This window comes from Eleutherodactylus coqui, chromosome 1, assembly GCF_035609145.1.
Source record: "Eleutherodactylus coqui strain aEleCoq1 chromosome 1, aEleCoq1.hap1, whole genome shotgun sequence".
Lineage (NCBI taxonomy): Eukaryota > Metazoa > Chordata > Amphibia > Anura > Eleutherodactylidae > Eleutherodactylus > Eleutherodactylus coqui.
In genome coordinates this window covers 20,418,377-20,426,249 of record NC_089837.1, presented here as the reverse complement: position 1 = coordinate 20,426,249, position 7,873 = coordinate 20,418,377, and positions in this window count along the sequence as shown.

Here is a 7,873-nt window from a genome sequence, read left to right as displayed (position 1 = left end):
TACTGACCGCACTCTGGGGGACATATAATGGGTTGGAGATGTTACTGACCGCACTCTGGGGGACATATAATGGGTTGGAGATGTTACTGGCTGCACTCTTGGGGACATATAATGTGTTGGAGATGTTACTGGCTGCACTCTGGGGGACATATAATGTATTGGTGGTGTGACTGGCCGCTCTCCGGGGGACATATAATGTGTTGGAGATGTTACTGGCTGCACTTTGTAGGACATATAATGTGTTGGAGATGTTACTGGCCGCACTCTGGGGGACATATAATGTGTTGGAGATGTTACTGGCCGCACTCTGGGGGACATATAATGTGTTGGAGATGTTACTGGCTGCACTCTGGGGGACATATAATGTGTTGGAGATGTTACTGGCTGCACTCTGGGGGACATATAATGTGTTGGAGATGTTACTGGCCGCACTCTGGGGGACATATAATGTGTTGGAGATGTTACTGGCCGCACTCTGGGGGACATATAATGTGTTGGAGATGTTACTGGCTGCACTCTGGGGGACATATAATGTGTTGGAGATGTTACTGGCTGCACTCTGGTTACAAAGGACTGCAGGTGACATCTACTACATTATCTGTGGGGTTACCTAGGACTGCGCTACATTATTTGCATGGAGTTAATCCTCAAGTATAGCGGAGTATCTCTTGGCCACTAGGTGGCAGTGTTGCCCAGCTTGTTCTGCAGAGTCTCTCCTGCATCCAGTGGCATGATGCCCTGCGGTGTAGTTATTGGTATTGCAGTGGAGAGCGCTGGTCTGGAGGTTGAGATACTAATGAGTCTGCGACTAAGAAGTACAGTGCGGACAATAATCTCACAGAAGGCGAAAAGGAAAAAAATGTGCGCCACTAATTACATCGTACTGCAGTATGTATTGTGCGGTGTATTATATGTACGGTCTATATTACTGGCCCGAATTCGGAGCTGGTCAGGCAGCGACCCTCCCCCACTTCCCCAGGCATATCAGTCCGCAGCTCCCCTCCGGCATCAGCGACCTCTTCACCGGGCATCTGAGTGCATTCCTCAGCGTTACTATTACTAGCTGGGCTGCTCATGAGGGGGGACACTTTTACTCCGCGGGGCTGCTCATGGGGGGTGGGGGTGCGGTGGCGCTGTTATTCCGCTGGGGCCGCTCATGGGAGAGCCGCTTTCACTCTGCGGGGCTGCTGTTACTCTGTGGGGGCTGCTTATAGAGGGGGGGGTGGCGCTGTTACTCCGCGGGGGGCACTAATGGGAGGGCCGCTATTACTCCGCGGGGGGCACTAATGGGAGGGCCGCTATTACTCCGCGGGGGGCCGCTCATGGGGGGGCGCCGCTGTTACTCCGCGCGGGCCGCTCATGGGGGGGGCGCCGCTGTTACTCCGCGGGGGGCCGCTCATGGGGGGGCGCCGCTGTTACTCCGCGCGGGCCGCTCATGGGGGGGCGCCGCTGTTACTCCGCGCGGGCCGCTCATGGGGGGGCGCCGCTGTTACTCCGCGCGGGCCGCTCATGGGGGGGCGCCGCTGTTACGCCGCGCGGGCCGCTCATGGGGGGGCGCCGCTGTTACGCCGCGCGGGCCGCTCATGGGGGGGCGCCGCTGTTACGCCGCGCGGGCCGCTCATGGGGGGGCGCCGCTGTTACGCCGCGCGGGCCGCTCATGGGGGGGCGCCGCTGTTACGCCGCGCGGGCCGCTCATGGGGGGGCGCCGCTGTTACGCCGCGCGGGCCGCTCATGGGGGGGCGCCGCTGTTACGCCGCGCGGGCCGCTCATGGGGAGGGCCGCTGTTACGCCGCGCGGGCCGCTCATGGGGAGGGCCGCTGTTACGCCGCGCGGGCCGCTCATGGGGGGGCGCCGCTGTTACTCCGCGCGGGCCGCTCATGGGGGGGGGGGGGTGCTGTTACGCCGCGCGGCCTGAAAAATGCAACATTTAAAAAAAAATAAAAATTATAAAAAAAAACTCGAAGGTAATAAAAGTCTAACATAATAAACTGTCGCTGCGTCTGACTTACTAACCCAATGTATTCTGTGCCCCTCACGGTGCGTATAGTTACACATCGCCTCGGCTCAAGAAAAAACAAAAAGCGATTTAAAAGTCCTATGTACTCCACAATGGTACCCCTAGACCCCGGCCGCCCTGCGATGTACACACAGAGACACACACGATCCTGGCAGGAAGATATAGAAGACGGCCGGACTTTGTGTTTTGTTTCTCAATGGCAGAACAAACTATACATTTGTATGGGTGTAATCATAGCGCCCCCTGGAATACTGGTATTGTGTCAGTGGTACTGCAGTGTGTCCCCTGTGGAAACAAGACACGCCCCACAACAATGGTGGACTTGGGGTTTTTTTGCCTTTCACATTATGGAGAGTCATTTTCAAGTTTTTCAGCTCATTATATGGTATCAATAAAAATACAGCTCATACCCCAAAAAACAACACCAACACCGAGGCCGCGAGCAGCGACAGCGATGGAGAAAGAAGTAGGATTTATGTAGGTGAGGAGGAAAAACCAAAATGAAAACCAAGGGCAGTATCCTCAGGGGGTTAAACCGCTGCGCACCGGGGGCCGAGGTGAGCCCCTTCATACCATAACCTGCAGCACAGAGAGGAAGGACTACCTGTGGCCTGCAGTCCTCCACCTCATCCAGCTGTGGCCTTGTCTCCCCCGCCTGATCCTGCCTGTGGCCTGGAGTCCCCCCCCGCCTGATCCTGCCTGTGGCCTGGAGTCCCCCCCCGCCTGATCCTGCCTGTGGCCTGGAGCCCCCCCGCCTGATCCTGCCTGTGGCCTGGAGCCCCCCCGCCTGATACCGCCCATGGGCTGGAGTTCCCTACCTCTTCCCCCCTCTTCCCTGGAGTTCCCCCGCCTGTGGCCCGGAGTCCCCCCCACGCCTGAACCATGCGTGGATTTGCCATCACAATGGCGGCAGCGCAGTTATTGACTGACACACAATAAAACAATGAGGACTTTCATGTTGCTGATTCCATGTTCAAGGTTTCTGTATAGAAGAGTCCCGCGGTGTGCCGAGCGCCCCCACCTCAATTATCCTCGCTGCCACAGATACGGAGATATTACAGTCAGCGTTCATTCTCATCCCAGCGGCTGGAAGTCATATTAATCCTTGATGTGGAACTGTGTTGTCATTGAGAGCTCCTGCAACCAAGGTCAATGCTAATTAAGAGTGCCCATTGGTCATGCGCCATGCTTTACAGTGCAGCTTTGCTCCCTCATGTCAGCTGCTTTTAAGCTCTGCTCCATTAGTGTGATGAGAGACTGCAGTTTACCCGCACTGTATAATAGAGAAATCTGAAATCTACCTCCTGTAATATTGACCCCAAACACATGGCCTACGCTGAGGAGCTGGGAGGGCAAGATGCTGGCTTGTCATGGCAGCACTTACCACGCTCCCTCCTGGAGAAACGCACATAGCTCCGGCCAGGGCAGCGCTGGGCCCTTCTGGACACCCCTAGAAGAGGGATGCCCAATAAACAGTAGACTAGGTGATGAGATTGTCACGGGTGACGCCGTCGTTCCGGTGCCCCCCGGCATGAACATCGGTGAGGAAATAAACGATCCACAGACGGCAATATAGTACCTCAGGTCCTCGGGAGCGGTCAGGGCCTGGAATAGCTTTAGTCGAAACTTCAGCAATATCCAAGGCACAAATTACAGATCTAGGAAGTGCAGGCAATAAATAAGCTAGAGTACCTCCACCCGGCAGCCCCTGACTACAGGATGCTCGTGTGTGAACTATGAGAATAGAGTACCTCCACCCGGCAGCCCCTGACTACAGGATGCTCGTGTGTGAACTATGAGAATAGAGTACCTCCACCCGGCAGCCCCAGACTACAGGATGCTCGTGTGTGAACTATGAGAATAGAGTACCTCCACCCGGCAGCCCCAGACTACAGGACGCCCGTGTGTGAACTATGAGAATAGAGTACTTCCACCCGGCAGCCCCAGACTACAGAACGCTCATGTGTGAACAATGAGGATAGAGTACCTCCACCGGCAGCCCCAGACTACAGGACGCTCATGTGTGAACAATGAGGATAGAGTACCTCCACCCGGCAGCCCCAGACTACAGGACGCTCGTGTGTGAACAATGAGGATAGAGTACCTCCACCGGCAGCCCCAGACTACAGGACGCTCATGTGTGAACAATGAGGATAGAGTACCTCCACCCGGCAGCCCCAGACTACAGGACGCTCGTGTGTGAACAATGAGGATAGAGTACCTCCACCGGCAGCCCCAGACTACAGGACGCTCATGTGTGAACAATGAGGATAGAGTACCTCCACCCGGCAGCCCCAGACTACAGGACGCTCGTGTGTGGACAATGAGGATAGAGTACCTCCACCCGGCAGCCCCAGACTACAGGACGCTCATGTGTGAACAATGAGAATAGAGTACCTCCACCCGGCAGCCCCAGACTACAGGACGCTCGTGTGTGGACAATGAGGATAGAGTACCTCCACCGGCAGCCCCAGACTACAGGACGCTCATGTGTGAACAATGAGGATAGAGTACCTCCACCAGGCAGCCCCAGACTACAGGACACTTGTGTGTGAACAATGAGAATAGAGTACCTCCACCAGGCAGCCCCAGACTACAGGACGCCCGTGTGTGAACAATAAGAATAGAGTACTTCCACCCGGCAGCCCCAGACTACAGAACGCTCATGTGTGAACAATGAGGATAGAGTACCTCCACCGGCAGCCCCAGACTACAGGACGCTCATGTGTGAACAATGAGAATAGAGTACCTCCACCCGGCAGCCCCAGACTACAGGATGCTCGTGTGTGGACAATGAGGATAGAGTACCTCCACCGGCAGCCCCAGACTACAGGACGCTCATGTGTGAACAATGAGAATAGAGTACCTCCACCAGGCAGCCCCAGACTACAGGACACTTGTGTGTGAACAATGAGAATAGAGTACCTCCACCCGGCAGCCCCAGACTACAGGACGCTCATGTGTGAACAATGAGGATAGAGTACCTCCACCGGCAGCCCCAGACTACAGGACGCTCATGTGTGAACAATGAGAATAGAGTACCTCCACCTGCAGCCCCAGACTACAGGACGCTCATGTGTGAACAATGAGAATAGAGTACCTCCACCGGCAGCCCCAGACTACAGGACGCTCATGTGTGAAAAATGAGAATAGAGTACCTCCACCCGCCAGCCCCACACTACAGGACGCTCGTGTGTGAACAATGAGAATAGAGTACCTCCACCCGCCAGCCCCACACTACAGGACGCTCGTGTGTGAACAATGAGAATAGAATACCTCCACCCGCCAGCCCCACACTACAGGACGCTCGTGTGGGAACAATGAGGATAGAGTACCTCCACCGGCAGCCCCTGACTACAGGACACTTGTGTGTGAACAATGAGAATAGAGTACCTCCACCCGGAAGCCCCAGACTACAGGACGCTTGTGTGTGAACAATGAGAATAGAGTACCTCCACCCGGAAGCCCCAGAATACAGGACGCTCGTGTGTGAACAATGAGTATAGAGTACCTCCACCCGGAAGCCCCAGACTACAGGATGCTCGTGTGTGAACAATGAGTATAGAGTACCTCCACCCGGAAGCCCCAGACTACAGGATGCTCGTGTCTGAACAATGAGAATAGAGTACCTCCACCCGGCAGCCCCAGAATACAGGACGCCCATGTGTGAACAATGAGAATAGAGTACCTCCACCCGGCAGCCCCAGACTACAGGACGCTCGTGTCTGAACAATGAGAATAGAGTACCTCCAGCGGCAGCCCCAGACTACAGGACGCTCATGTGTGAACAATGAGAATAGAATACCTCCACCGGCAGCCCCAGACTACACGACGCCCGTGTGTGAACAATGAGAATAGAATACCTCCACCGGCAGCCCCAGACTACAGGACGCTCATGTGTGAACAATGACAATAGAGTACCTACACCAGGCAGCCCCAGAATACAGGACGCTCGTGTGTGAACAATGAGAATAGAGTACCTCCACCGACAGCCCCAGACTACAGGACGCCCGTGTGTGAACAATGAGAATAGAGTACCTCCACCGGCAGCCCCAGACTACAGGACGCTCATGTGTGAACAATGACAATAGAGTACCTACACCAGGCAGCCCCAGAATACAGGACGCTCGTGTGTGAACAATGAGAATAGAGTACCTCCACCGGCAGCCCCAGACTACAGGACACTTGTGTGTGAACCATGAGAATAGAGTACCTCCACCCGGAAGCCCCAGACTACAGGACGCTCATGTGTGAACAATGACAATAGAGTACCTACACCAGGCAGCCCCAGAATACAGGACGCTCGTGTGTGAACAATGAGAATAGAGTACCTCCACCGGCAGCCCCAGACTACAGGACGCTCATGTGTGAACAATGACAATAGAGTACCTACACCAGGCAGCCCCAGAATACAGGACGCTCGTGTGTGAACAATGAGAATAGAGTACCTCCACCGGCAGCCCCAGACTACAGGACGCTCATGTGTGAACAATGAGAATAGAGTACCTCCACCCGGCAGCCCCAGACTACAGGACGCTCATGTGTGAACAATGAGAATAGAGTACCTCCACCGGCAGCCCCAGACTACAGGACGCTCATGTGTGAACAATGAGAATAGAGTACCTCCACCCGGCAGCCCCAGACTACAGGACGCTCATGTGTGAACTATGAGAATAGAGTACCTCCACCCGGCAGCCCCAGACTACAGGACGCTCATGTGTGAACGATGGGAATAGAGTACCTCCACCGGCAGCCGCAGACTTCAGGATGCTCTGGTGTGAACAATGAGAATAGAGTACCTACACCCGGCAGTCCCTGACTACAGGACGCTCATGTGTGAACAATGAGAATAGAGTACCTCCACCCAGCAGCCCCAGATTACAGGACGCCCGTGTGTGAACAATGAGAATAGAGTACCTCCACCCAGCAGCCGCTGACTACAGGACGCCCGTGTGTGAACAATGAGAATAGAGTACCTCCACCGGCAGCCCCAGACTACAGGATGCTCGGGTGTGAACAATGACAATAGAGTACCTACACCCGGCAGTCCCTGACTACAGGACGCTTGGGTGTGAAAGACAGTGATAAACAGATGAGTACATCTGCACTAGGCCTTGGGATGAAACATTTACTTGTTGTTCACTCACTGTCTTTTTGGCCTCACTCCGTTTTCATACTGATCTATGCATTCGGGAAATCTCTCTTCCTCCTCCATGCTTAACTACATGAGCGTTGAAAGTGCCCCCATGTGACTGGACCTCCTGACTACGACTCCAGAAGACATGGAACTTCTTTCCCCCTCTCATCCACTCCCATTTATAGCCTTACTCTATATATAGGTTGAGGGGGATAAGCATCTTATGGGGGCTGACGCTGGCCCTTTAAGTGTGCGATTGTTGATTATAGAGCTGCGCGGGTTCACCAGAAGGCGACTATGACTGAATGATCCCCCTGGGGTGTATGGACAGATGCAGCAAGCTGGAAGGCGGATGAAGAGATGAGCGTCCTGTGCGCTGATGGCACCACGAACCCTCCGCACAGACTGCACAATCCACCAGCAGCGTAGGTACACCGAGGCTCCCCCTACTGGTGAGCTCAGAGCTTTTTGCCCTCCGTTCTCCGCCTGCACCGACTTTACTCTTGTTCTATACATTAAAATGGAGTCCTACGCATCCGAATGGGAAGACGTCTTCAGACGGCGGGGGCTCACTCCTCAAGCAGGGCCCAAAGATCTTCAACGAAGTCCTCCTGAAGACATGTCTCAGCACAAGGCGAGGAAATAATATTGTGGTTTTGTAAGAGGAGCGAGCAGTGCACCACTGTCCCCCTTACCCTGAGCGCACCGGATCCCACATG